At 43.9% G+C, this 14518-nt stretch overlaps 1 protein-coding gene across 1 annotated transcript in view; it reads right to left on the bottom strand.

Annotated features, from left to right (window-relative positions):
* The window catches only part of GDF6 (growth differentiation factor 6), a 151762-nt gene that overhangs the window by 41185 nt on the left and 96059 nt on the right, over positions 1-14518 (bottom strand). The window contains exon 3 of the transcript XR_013926684.1: positions 1-14518. This exon is cut by the window's left edge and continues 41185 nt beyond it; it is cut by the window's right edge and continues 38124 nt beyond it. The gene's annotated coding sequence lies outside the window, so the exon portion shown is untranslated.

Genomic DNA, 14518 nt, shown 5'->3' with positions numbered 1-14518 from the left:
AGCATTCACCACTTGAATAGTTTTTGATCAACGAGAGCTTGTATGTGATGACCTTGCCTGTCAGTTGCTTCTGGGTATAGCGTTCGGCTCCTTTTGATGTTTTTTTCTCAGAGCCATTTGAAAAGATCACCTTGTGATGAGCTTCAGATTTGGGTAAACCCACTGGCTTTCACTGATAAAGGCAGCGGGCCCCAAGCAAACAGATTCCTGCCAGACTGTGCAGTACAGGACTGGGTAAAGGGGGCTTAATTTCTTCATCGGGAAGTGAAGCACAGAAGTGGAGCGAGGTTTTTAGTCTTTCTGATCCATAGATAAGAGCCTCACAAAGCCTAGTCAAGGTTATCCACCTTGCATTATCAAGAAAAAGAGCATCTTCAGAGCCAGAGATAATCAGACCCAAGGATAACCTTAAAGCAAGTGATGACTAGAAGAAAGTCCTATTACTGAACTGCAGTGGGCCAGGGGCTGTAGGAGTTGTACGTTTCGCATTCGGATACTTTCACCTTTCCATGACGACACACGGTTCACTCCAGCCAGGTTGTGGAATGTTAATTTGTGCCTCATCAATATTAATGGACCAGGAATTATGACATGTTTTATATTATCATTCATTTAAAACAGATAGTTTAGATTTCAGCCACAAGCTAAAGTTTATATATATTGTATTTATTACAAACAACAGTGAACACTTAAGAGCCATTATTTTAAATCTAAATGACATTGTGTTTAGTATCCATTTCCTCCAGCTCTGAAATGTGCAGCCTGTGGAGTCTGTCATCTTTCCCTGGAGTTCTCCTGGATGTGAAGTGACAACTCCTCACAAGTTACCAGAAACAGGAGAAAATGCGGAGCCCCGCTCCGATGAACTGTTTTACATTACAAGGATTTACAATGAGCATCTGACAGAAGAAAAGCAATGGAGCTTGAGAAGGGAATATCATGCAATGAATTGTTAGCTATTATCAGCGTTGAAGAAACAGGGTGGGGATGATGGTATTTAAACAGAAAGCACAGGAGGAAACACACTGGACCAGTGAGTGAGCCCCTCGTGTACCAAAATTGAATGGTGCTTCTGAAAATCTTGCCAATGTCCATTATATAGACGATATTGCATCTGGAGACACAGCTTGTGCAAGGAGCAGCAGATGGCTATAGCAGCAGAGAGAAGGGACTCTGGTTCCTCTTCCACTCCCATCACCATCCATGGATAATTTCCAGGTGAGCCCATGCAGCAAAAAAGTGCTGCTGCTTCCCCAGCCTCTGCTGCACCATGGCTGAGTGCATGCAGGTGCAGAGGAGACCAAACCATCATGTCCTTGTGTGCTGGCAGAGAACCGTGTTTGCAGCCCTGGCACAGCCCCACCAGCCATGATCACCATCAGACTCCACGAGCAAAGGCATGAAGTGGGACACCATGTCTCCGTCCTGTCATCTCACTGCTACTTGCCTTTCCAGTAACAGAACACCTGGCTAAAAACTTCCAGCTTACCTGCTTGCCAAAACCCAGTCAACCTGCCTTCCACAGCCGATACTCTCTCCTCAAGGGCCATAGGTGCTACCAGGAGAGGAACATGTTACCTACCTCCACTTCACAGATGCCTGACCAGTGAAAACAAACCCTGAATTATCCTTAGTTTAATGACTTCTTTGAAGAAGGGCAGTAGTGGGTTGTCCCCACCAGTGCGGCAGAGCTCTTGTGCTAGGGAAGTTGAGCAGTCCTTGCCCCCTTGATGTTCACAATATGAAGAAGTGTAAATGAACTGCAATACAATAGGTCTCAGTATGCCTCTTCCAGTGGAAACACAGCAAGCAACTTAAAGAGTTTTCAGGTGCTTCATATTTTCATTTTCAGCTTTCTACACAAATAAAAAGGCTTAAATTATTATTCATTCTCCACTAGGAGTATAATTTTGACATTCAGAAATCTGATTTTGTGATCAGAAACACATGTAGAATAGCATTTAGAAGTCAGCAAAGACTCCAAGCATGATTTTATTGGGAGCTTGGGTATGCCCTTCAGAGTAATTGGGACGTGGAATGTGGAAGTAGTTTTTACAGGAAAATAGGGATAAGGCCTCCTGTAGCCAGCCTCAGGCAACAGAGCAAGTAAAATATCAAGAAGAATTCACATTCAGCTTGATAATAAGGTTTCTGAGCATGTTAATTAAATGAAGTCTCACGTCCCCAGCCCTGTTGTTTTAAACATTTTAAGACATTAACATTACACAATAGAAACATAATTTCCCCTCCCTCCAGATGCCTATACTCATTTGATTTTCCTAGCTATTAGCTTTAAACTTTCTATGAACGTGAAAACCTACTCCTTCACAGAGCTGTTGTATTTTTCCCTTTCATTCTTCCCCAATACTCATTTTGGGTACTAATTGGCAACAGTGGTTTTTAAAAAGAAATTCTTCAAATGGGACAGCTTTACTGTTTATCCTCTCCTGAGGCACCGTTTTCCCACAGCCCGGCTTTGAAAGAAAACAATGGGAAAATGGCATCTACTTGGTCCTGAGGGTCTGAACCTTCCCGGCTAGCAAGGAGGAGATTTAGAGCACGAGGTACAGCTGGAGGAAACCTCATAAATCACATCCCATCTTTCTGCTCTTTAAAGCACTGGTTTAACTGGGAGTAAGTTGCTAAAATCCTTTGGGGATGCAAGAATGCACACCTCCTTCCAACGATGGAGGCCCATGCAGCAGCTCAGGTGTGGACTGAGGGACGGTGACTCGCCAAGGGCAGTTGGGTGTATGGGTTGCGGGTATGCGTATCTGCTGGCAAAAAGCCCCCGTAGAAATGTGATAACTGGAGCTGTGCTGTGGTTATGTATCTACTGAGAAAAAGCTCTGCAGCTGGTGGGGAAGATACCAAGATCCCCTGCACTCAACCAATTTGCTCAGGTATTTCTCCAGAACGTGGACAAAGAGAACATCCTGAAGATCAAAGTCTGCAGATTCAGGGCTCATCTCAAAGCCAGTGGCTGAAAAGTCCCGCTACCAGTTTATGGCCAGGAAAACTTTTTACACATGGAATGATTTTGGAGACAGAGGAAAACCTTTCACTGGCAAAACCCACATCATCTTTGTTAAGATAAAAAAAAAAAACAAACAGTTTAAAGACTGTAAGCGTATATACTGTTCTGTCCTGAGTAGCCCAGAGTGTCTTGGTTCTCTCACAGGAACAAGATCATTCTAGTGATACACAGGCCAGGATTCCCATACTAGATTTAGTTGGGATAGAGTTAATTTTCTTCATTATAGCTTGTATAGGGCTATGTTTTGGATCTGTGATGAAAAAAACAGTGGTGATAACACAGGTATGTTTTAGTTATTGCTGAGAAATGCTTGCACAGCAAGTGTTCCTTGTTTTGCGCACTGCCTTGCCAGAGTGTAGGCTGGGGATCTGCAAGAAGTTGGAAGGGGACACAGCTGGGACAGCTGACCCAGCTGACCAAAGGGACATCCCGTACCATATGACATCATGCTCAGCAATAAAACTGGGAGTGTGGAGGTCAGCAGGGGCTGCTGTTGCTTGGGGACTGGTGAAGCATCAGCTGGTTGGTAGTGAGAAATTGATTTCTTTTGCATCACTTGTTTTTGGTGTTTGGGTTTGTGGGGTTTTTTTCCCCTCTCTCTGTCTTTGTTGATTTTTTCCTTCCTTTTTTTTATTAGACTGTCTTTATCTCAACCCATGAGTTTTCTCACTTTTACTCTTCTCCCCATACCACTGGGGGGATGGGGTTGTGGGGGTGAGCAAGCAGCTGTGTGATAATTAGCTGCCTGCCAGGGTTAAACCATGACAATCCCCAAAATTAAGCTACATTAATAAAAGAAGCCAGAAGCTTAACCATGAACCACGCTCTTTAGTTATCTGCAATCTTCAGTTGGTACCATTCTCCCTGGTACATATTTGGCCTGTGCTACCCTATTTTAGTGAGAAAGTATTTTTCTCTATGGGTGTGAGCCATTCCACATAGGATGACCTCAGAAGCAGAACCAGATCCCCTAGCCATGCTATTTGTTTCTGTAGTTTCAGCTACAGCTTCAGTCCTAGATTCATTTCCATCCCAGAGGGTGGGATCCCAAAAACTTCATTGTCACCTCCAACCCGTGAATGCTTCTGGAGCTCGCTTTTCTCTTAGCTATCCAAGGACCTGAGAAAAGAAACATTCAATAACTGAGATCAAGGGATCTCTCCTCCTAATTCTGTACTTTGTGCAGAAAACCTGGCCAAAGTTTCCCTCTGAGTGTTACACATGGCTAACATGAACCAAACTTTACACTGAACCATCTGTCTGTCCATAACTCTTGATGGCTTTTGTGCAGGCTCAGGACCTGAAGTGCCCATGGTCTGGCACTGATTTGTTGTGGTTCAAAAGTATTTTAAAGTATTAGCCCTGTATCCCTTCCCCAAAATCTTAATTATAAGAAGAGCCCTGTTTGCTTCATTTCTGAGCCAGCCCATACTGGAAGAACTACACCAAAGTTTTCAGGGGGGAATTGCTAGGAGCTTTTCAGGCATGTTTCAGATGAGATGCAGACATATTTTACTTCTGAATACTAATATGAATAAGATAGTTACATGGGAGGCCCTGTTCTCCCACTGAAGTCAGAACTAAAATCTTCCCTAATATATAAGGTTGCAGGTTTGATTTATACTTTATTTGGAATGGCTATGAAAGCCAGGTAGTGATCTGTCTCATTACGAATCAGGTCAGTAGCAAAACCCAGTTTCAGTCCCCTGGGTTTCAAATTTTTTCAATCCCCTCCTCAAATGGGCTTAAACTTTAACAGCCGGTCTGAAAGTGGTATGGGCTCACATGAGTAACTTTTTCCCAGCCTAGGTAAACTCTTCAAAGAGAGCTCAGCAGCAAGAGTCACACTTGCAGCATTCAAAAGGGTACTGAGTTCAGATATGAGGTGTGGAAAGTCATATTTCTGAGAGACTTGTTGCTAAAATAAGATGGGAACACACAGTTAATGATAATGCTGTCTTTAGAGGGATTGGAGAGTTTCTCACACAGTACACAGGACTACAGGCATAACCTTATTAGCATTTTTAAACCCATAAATCTGCTTGGTCTCAGTGAAAGGAAGGAGTAAATTCCTTCCACTGTGGTGGTAAATGTTTCATTAAATGGATAAGGAAAGCCAAAGCCCATTGACAGCTGGATCTGGTGATGGAGGCAATGGGCAGCAAGAAGGGCTTCTGCAGGCATTCCAACAGCAAAAGGAAGACTAGGGAAAAAGTAGGCTCAGTGCGGAATAGGTTAGGGAATATGGTGACAATGAACATGGAGAAAGCTGGAGTACTCAATGGTTTCTTCACCTTAGTCTTAACTGGTAAGACCACTCTTCAGGAATGCCAGGTTCCTGAGACAGTGGGAAAGTCTGGAGCAAAGAAGACTTATCCTCAGTGAAAGACAATCAAATTAAGGAGCACTGTAAGAAACGGAAGATACACACCCGTGGGATCTGATGGGATGCATCTGTGACTGGTAAGTGAGCTGGCTAATGTCTTTGCAAGGCCATTCTTTATTACCTTTGAAATACAGGGGAGATTCCTGCAGAGTGGAAAAGACCAAAATGTCACTACTATACTGAAGGGCAAAAAGGAGGATCCAGGGAACCACAGGCTAGTCATCCTCACCTCAGTCACCAGGAAGGTGATGGAGCAGTCCAAACATATGAAGGACAAGATGGTGATTTGGAGTCATCAGCACAGATTTACAAAGGGGTAATCCTGCCTGACTGTCCCAATAACCTTTTATGATGAGATGATTGGCTCATTGGATGAGAGGAGAGCAAAAGGTGTTGTTTGTCAACACTGTCTCCTGTAACACCCTTACAGACAAACAGATTAAGTATGAGCTAGATAAATGGTGGTCACTGAAAACAGGTTGAACTGTTGAGCTCAAAGTGTTATGGTTAGCAGCATAACGTCCAGCTGGAGGCCAGTCACTAGAGGTGTATCCCAGGATGAATACTGGGTTCTACACTCCTAAATATTTTCATTAGTGTCCTGGGTGATGGGGCAGAGTGCACCCACAGAAAATTGTCAGATGAGACAAAACTGGGAGGAGCGGCTGATAAACCAGACAGTTGTGCTGACATCCAGAGGGATCTGGACAGGCTCGAGAACTGGGCCAACAGGCATCTCAAATTCAAGAAGGAGAAATGCAAAGTCCTGCATCCAGGGGGCAATAACCCCCAGGCACCAGGAAGCACTGGAGGCTCACCCACTGGGAAGCATCTTTGTAGAAAAGGCCCTGAGAGTCTGAGTGTACACCAAGTTGACCATGAGCCAGCAAAGTGCCCTTGTGACAAATAAAGGCAAACAGCCTCCTGAGTGGTGTCAGAAAGCGTGTTGCCAGCAGGTTGAAGAAGTTGATCCTTCCCTTCTGCTCCACACTGATGAGACACATTTGGGTGGTGTGCCCAGGTCTGGACTCCCCAATACAACAGAGACACAGATGTATGGGAGCAGGTTCACTAAGGTGTTTAAGGAACTGGCTCATTTGTCATACAACAAGACACTGAGAGAGATGGCAAGTGTTTACCTTAGAGAAGAGAAGGCTCAGGGGGCATCTCATCAAAGCGACAGGACACAGCAGAGCTTTTCTATATTGCTTTTCTCACTTGGCACAGCATTGCACCGTTTGGAACAAGCCCTATATTATGGGTAGACTTTCTCTACTGAAAAGATACTGATTTTGGACAAAGAATACTTTGATTGTGCGGGAGTCCACGTGTATCTTCTCTATAAGTGTTTCTCGATATATAATTTGAGACACAAAGCCTAAGAATACAACAGAGAACATGATAATGCAGAATATGGAAAAAAGCTGTTGATTACCATTTGTATTTCTAGTCTCCTCACTTCAGGAGAATGCCAAAAGCAAACTCCAGCAATCATATCCAACTGCATTATTCCTCACAAGAGTTTCACAAACCAGATTAAGAATCATAGTTTATGTTGCTGCATAAAATTGCTAAAATTGTATAGAAATCTGTATTGTGGTTAATGCAAAAACTCCAAGCTTTCTTTTTTTTCCACTTTGCCTCTTTAAGCTACTGGGCAAGTTGATGCATGAGTAAATATTTCCTTCCTCTGAAACTGTGTAATATTAAATGCTGTGTTGTTGGTATAAAATATAAATTGGTCAGACAGATTATTATTCTGACAACAGCATACACAGTGGTGTTGTACATTGAATTCCAGTGTGTAATATGTTATAATGGTAATATGTTAATATGTAATGGGCACAAACTGAAAGACAGGAAAGTCCATTTAGATATAAGACAAGAACTTGTTTACTGTGAGGGTGGTTGAACACTGGCACAGATTGCCCAGAGGGTTCATGGAGTCTTTGTCCTTGGAGTTATTCAAAACCAAGGTGGACATAGCCCTGAGCAACCTGCTATAGCTGACCCTGTTTTGAGCACAGATTTTGACTAGATAATTGACAGATTTTGATTAAAGGAACTCCAGAGTTTCCTTTCAAGCTCAGCTATTTTGTGATTCCATTAAATGGAATAGTAGACTACAGCAATATCTGAAGGAAGGAGAGGTTACCTGCAAATCTGTGCTCCCATCACCCAGAGCCAGCTGTGTGCCAGGACCCAGGCTGCTTCCTGGGAGCTGAGGAACCTCAGAGTTTCTGAACTGCTATGGCTGGAAGTGCTCGGATGAGACCCAGGCACACACTGCCTTGGTTTCTGCGGAAAGGGACGTAGGACACAGTGCAAAACAAACCATGGCTTGACCCAGTGAGTGATCACTTGGAGTTAATGAAGGAACCAGATCACTGGGGACATCATAGCAGAGTGCAGATGCACCTACAGAGTCCTATCATATCCCTACAGCTCCAAAGATCCCTTCTGGACTGCTACAATTACCTGTGTGCCATTCAGCATAGCCCTATTAGATTTGGGGTGGGAACTGAAGATCAGAGTGAAAACTGTGCAGTTTCCCTTCCTGGAGGCTTTCAACTGCCTCAGACTGGATATGGTCTGATCTCAGAGTTGACCCTGTTTTCAGTAAAAAGTTGGTCTAGAGACCCTCTGAGGTGCCTTCCAGGAGTTACCCTGTAGTCCTAGAACAGTCCCTCTCACAATTCCCCGGGATGCTGGATGAATTGCAGAGGTACCCAGCAGTGTCCCCAGCTGATGCCCTGAGAAGTCAGCAGTATGTTCAAGCACCATGATGCTGGCACTCACCTCAGGTTTTCCTCTGGGCTTTGGGGCATGCTGGCAGTGACAGGGACAGCTACCCTGTGGGGAGTGAGACTGAAGGTCCAAGGACTAAACATTTGCTTTTTAGGAGCACTATTCATATCGAACTGCTAATTACTTGCTGGATTTGTGTTGCTCACCAAAGGGTGGGCACGTATGTAAGCCTCCACCCCAGGTCTGAGCACGGTGCTGCCCAGCAAGATCCATCTTGAGGAATGTTTCACCAAAGTGGTTGTCTCCTGCTGGCTTGTCTGGGCCTGCAAGGTGAGTCCTGCTGACCTGCTAGTACCCACAAAGGCCTGCCTGTGATTTTTTTTTTTTTTTTGTCTGGGAAAGTGACTTGCATTGTCTCATCTTATTTATTTATTTCTTCCAAATGAGCGTTTCACTTTCAGTTCTGGTCGTAAGTCAGAAAGGAAGCTTTTTAGCTTTTCCCACCAAAAAGCTTGGGCTGCGTTCCCTGGTGGACAACAGCAGATGGCTTTCTAAAGATTTAATCCATTTTAAATTAGTTTAATCGAAGTTATTATGTGAATCCTTCTCACCCCACAGCCTGCTCCGTTCTTTTACACAAGCAGATAGTGTTATGTGTTCAGAACAAGCCTCAGTAGAAGGTTATATTGATATAATCACCATTCTTCCTCCTAGGACTTCACCAGGAGCCAGAGCTTATGTGTTTTTTCCTCATTCAGAATTCCTCCTTAAACCCTCAAGAGTTTCGTGTGAACAAAATCAAGTCCCAAAGATTCTTAAGAAAGTAGTTTCATTTCCACATGCTTGTGTGTGTGTGTGTGTAATCAGAGCTTTTAAAATTGGTTTGAGATGCCGGACAAAATGTTCCTCACTAATAACTGGTCTTACACAGCAGAGGTTTCTTTTGAAGTACTAAGCATGGATACATGATCCTATTTAATGACAGCACTTTAAATTACAGGCCGGTTAATTCTATGTGAATTCTTCTCATCTGTTTCGTATTTCTCATACACATTACTGTAAAACAAGCTGTACTCATTTCTGTCAGTGAAACCACTGTCCTAATCTACCATTTTTCTTAGAATCTGATAATAATGGTTAACTTTACCTCAAGAGAAAAACCTACAGGCAAACATGTCACACATAGCACAGTTTGACTAAGAACAGATACATGCCACTGCTCATAAAGGGTAAACACTTAAGACATTTAACCCAGCTGAGCGGTACTAAATGGAAGGCAGTGGTCATCTGGCTTTTGAATCACCTAATTGACATGTCAGAAAATAAGCATTTTATTGACAGAAGGTGATTGCAGAGAAAAGTAATTTTTCATTTAAATGGCCAGATACTTCCCTTCCTCCTTCTCTTTGTATTTGTGGGGACACACACACACGTTTTGTTAAGAAAGCAAAACCACAGTGCCCCGACCATTTGTTACATTATTTTTGCCCACACAGCTACCTTCTGATAGTCATTTTCTTGACTGCAATCATCTGCAGAGGATTCCAGCACGGAATAGTTTCCAATTTATGTTTGCTCTCAATATTTCTAATTTTGGATGCCTTTTGAACCATGTTAGGATTCAACTATCCCTGCAGAAGCCACTTGGATCTCATGCAATGCAGTGGTAATTCTTGTGCAGAGAAATCACCCGGTCCTCAGCATAAACCAGGAGTAATTCCATTGGAGTTACTTTCAGGTAACCTTCCAGGTTCTCTTTGGTATCAGTTGCTGCTGGGTGATGGGGAGAAAAGGGGTTCAAAGCAGTAACTGATTCTTATGAAACCCCAGTCCCAAAAGCAGTTTCAGGACTATCCCAGTCAGAGGCTGTGAGGTTTGGTTTGGGCTGTATGCACCAGAGCTTCCTTCCTCAGCTCTCCTCAGCCATAGCAACACCCTCCTATCAGGATAGAAGGTAGAAGATAAATACACTCGAAAGCTGCTATCAGCCCTGCCAGGGTCTCCTCAAGGACCAGCTGCCGACACTGGGGACATGTGTCAACACTCTCCCTGTGCCAAAAAACCACTTGTCTGGATCTTTAGCCAGATTACCCTGAGGACAGGCAAGGTTGAGCACAAAGGGGGAAAGCCATCCCTGTGGGCTTCAGTGCTTGTCTCAGGACCCAGATTTACACCACATCATCCTGGACACTCAGACCTTTATCTGCTCAAAGGGGAAAGACAACCCACCAGAGACCATTAGGCAGGAGAATCTGGTCCATGGGTCCACTGCTGAAAGACAGGTGACCCTGTCTGCCATGGCGCTGCCTCCCCCACCACCAGGGTCTAGGGCAGCCCTGTATCTTGACAGGTCACCAGGCTTGCCAGATGTGGTCTCTGTTGCTTGCCCCACTTCAGGTGTCCATGCCACATGGGATACCTCCACCCATGGTGGCAACAACCATCCTTTGGAGGACAGCTAGATCCATGGTGAGCCAGACCTTTATTTTTGTGTCTCAGGAGCCTTTGGTGGCTGTCCATGGGAAGAGCACCATGGAGTGGCAGCTACCATGGGAGAAGGCTGAAAGTGAGGACAGGGCATGAATGTGATCTCAGAGAGGCACATCCCATTTTTGCCTGGGTGGAAGGTAGCTGGGGGACACTGGGGCAAGGCAGCTGAGGGAGCAGAGGCTGCCTGGCTGCAGCCCTCTGTGCAGCTCCTCTTCCCTGCCACAGCACAGCTCCAGCTGTTTATAAGCCCCTGGTTTATGAGGTTGAAGGCACAGAGATCTAAGTTTATACTGCTGGGAGGGCACTGTTCAGTGCAGTCAGCCTGAAGAGTCTCTCGCTGCGAAGATAAAGGACTGCTCACTCATACTCTGAGCCAAATTTTGCAGGTCTGGATCTGCACAGGGTCTTTCTTGAACAGTACTGGGAAGAGTCTCCACTGATAAGGAAAGGTAAACTGTGTTTTACCCTTCACATCTAGTCATGACGACCCAACACGACACCTCTGCTTTTGTGCCGTGGTTTAACGCCAGCTAGAAACTAAGCACCGCACAGCCACTCACTCACTCACACTCCCTGCCCAGTGGGAGGGGGAAGAGAATCAGGAAAAAGGTAAAACTTGTGGATTGAGATAAGAACAATTTAATAATGAAAATAAAACATTATAACAACAATAATAGTGACAACAACAGTTGTAATGAGAAAGAGAAAATAAAACCCAAGGGGAAAAAAACTAAGTGATGCACGCTACAATTGCTTACCACCTGCTGACCGATGCCCAGCCAGTCCCCCCGCAGCAATTGGCACCCCCTGGCTAACTCCCACCAGTTTATATACTGAGCATGATGATCTGTGGTATGGAACATCCCTGCGGCTAGTTCGGGTCAGCTGCCCTGGCTCTGCTCCCTCCCAGCTTCTCGTGCACCTCTCTGCTGACAAAGCATGGGGAACTTGAAAGGTCCTTAATTTACAATAAACATTACTTAGCGACAGCTAAAACATCAGTGTGTTATCAACATTACTCTTATACTAAATCCAAAATACAGCAATGTACCAGCTAATAAGAAGAAAATTAATTCTGTCCCAGCCAAACCCAGCGCATTGTGGAAGATGCAATGAAGATCAGCTAAAATGCTTTGCCACACCATAGAGCAAGCCCTGTCATTTGTGCGCTATCCAGATTGGGTCTGTGGCATTCATAACCTTTCTTGCCCCTGAAGTTCCTAAGACATCAATCAACTTTGGGCTTTTTTACTTTTATACACAAGGAAAATAAAATAATAGAACTCTACGCATGTTTATAGAGACCAAACTCATCCTTTGACTCCATAGGAAAATATTCTTAGAGATGAAATGTGAGATTTTTACATGTGTAGTATTAGACCACTGGTCCCACAAGCTTTGTTTAAAAGATGAAGAGGAGTTATTAGGGCTATCACCATTCTCCCTGCTCCTTGCAAGGCTTGTTTTATAATGTGCTGACTCAGAAAGGGACTTAAATATGTGCTCAGTGGGAATCAAGTGAGACAGTAGCCATGCTGGCTTCGGCACAGCAACTTATTTTCAGGATTAGGGTATTAAGCATGAGTTTTATTTTCAGAAGAAACATCCAATAATAGAAATGGCTGTCATTTTTCTATTCCCTTCGAATTCATCTAGCAAAAACAGAAATGTGATGAGTATCTGAACCAATTTCTATTTTAAGAAGCACTTAAGGAAGTTTTTCAGCTAGACAAAATACAAGGTTCAAGTCAGTGCCAAAGGCGTATGGACAAAGAAATAAACAATCATTGCCAAGGTAAAATGTTACCATATATAATAGAGGAAAAGCCCTTTAAAACATCAGCCTACTACTTATTACTAATATTCATTGTTAAGAATATAACACAGTTCTGCTAGGTGATTTACTCAGCAAATATCTAGATGATCACCCTGCCCTGGAGAGCTTTGACTCTACACGCTCTCAAGGTTTCCTCTGGAAACAATATATTTTCTGAACTGGACAGGGAGTTAGACTATTCATCCTCTTCCCACCCAACCATAATTCTTCTCCAAAATATGTTATAGTCACTCATAAGGAGAAACTTAAACAACAGGTATGTTGGACTGTCACCATAGCTATCTGTGTCCTGGAACAGGATCTCTCCTCAGGGCACTTCCTATGCAAATAGAGATCTGAACGAGCCCGGGGGGCTATAACGAGAGCTCTCAGAACAAAGATAAGTTGATTATGTGTTCCAGATTTGAAACCCCGCAATGACATCACGCCCCCACTTCCCAAGATCATTTGGTGTAACATCTGTGTGTAATGTTAGTGCGGTCTTGATAGTCACTGGAGCAAAATCTCAAGTAACATCTGTGGCCTCATTAAGAACCAGGCCTGTTTGCCTTCCTTTAAAAACTACTTTTGGCTTGTGTCACCCGCTGATTTGTGACTTGTGTCTGTACTCGCTCCATTCCCAGTGTTTTCAGTAAGTTGAAAAGTGTTCACCATCACTCAGCCCCATAGATTTCTGCCCCATCTCAGATCTCTTCTGACCTGAGCAAAAGTAGAAAGAAAGGCTTACTGACCCAAATCCAAAAGTGTGTGATTTCTACAGTTGTTCTAGAATATCTCTGCTTGCATTTCAGTCCCATATGTAGCAGGGAAAAACAGCCTGGGCAGTGTTTTCCTGGAACTAATTATACCAAATTCTCAGAGGCATCTGGGGATCTAATTCCCATTGATTTCCCAGGATGTCTAAAGCTCTTTGTGAATGTATGTCTCTCAATCTAAGGATGAACATCTATTCTTTTATTACCAGTCCTCCGGGAGATGTCCAACAGGAACCATAGGTTTTGCTCACTTACGAACTGGCAAGCATCAAGGCATCTCGTTCAGTTTCACTCATTACTTTCAAATAAATCACACTTTTCTCTAAAAGTCGGCTCCATTCAAAGAGGTCTTGTGTCTAAACACCCAAATGGCTCATCCTTACCTTGTCTCCTGTAAAATATTTCCACTGCATTTTCAGGAGACAGAGCTAGATGATTATGACTCCGTGTCATGGACTGTCCCCTCTATTTCCACCTTTGCCTTCCCCACCACAGGCAACACATATCTCCAGTTCTCTACCCGATGCTATGTCCCTACACGCCAGCCAAACACAGAGTATGAAAACCCAGGCTTGTTAATAATTTTCCAGTATCTTCCCTTTCTTTGCTTTTTCCATCTGACGACTGTTGGAGCTTCCAGTGTGGCCCACGCTTGGAGCCTGGGATAGAAATAAATGCTGATTGGGAACCTCCAGGTGACTAGCACCAGCCCCCTGTGTCTCACCAGAACAAAAGGCATCTTAAATATCTCTGCCTATGCAGGCTTCTGAAATGAGAGGGTTAGACCTGGTAATTTCTCAAAACATTAATTCAGTGTACAGCTAGGAAGAGGTTTGTATCTGATACTACATGGCATAGCAGGACAGTGTATTTGCATGTGTCATATAGACACAGGTTTGGGCACAGATTCCTTATCAGAAATATAATCATGTAGGGAGAGGAAAATGTCTTTTATTAGAAGAAATTAAATAATCTGAAACCAAACATGTTTTCACCTACCCTCATGTTCAGGTGCTTCTGTTATTAGTTAACCACCGTTTCTGCCAGTTTATTTCAATCTGCCAGAGTATTTAAAACTACACCTCACACACCACTGTACAGGGTCACAGGCAGCCCTGCCCCAGGCTCTGGATGGGGACATTAGGCTCCCCAAAAATGGGGAACAAGACTCATGTGAGGGATGCAGCAACAGTGGAGATGAATCTTCACTGTATCTCTGGTGTCAGTCAGATGGAAACCAAGGCAGTGCATGGGGAAGGTACCTG

This window comes from Falco punctatus, assembly GCF_963210335.1.
Source record: "Falco punctatus genome assembly, chromosome: 3".
Taxonomy (NCBI): Eukaryota; Metazoa; Chordata; class Aves; order Falconiformes; family Falconidae; genus Falco; species Falco punctatus.
This window is presented reverse-complemented; position numbering and strand designations above follow the sequence as displayed.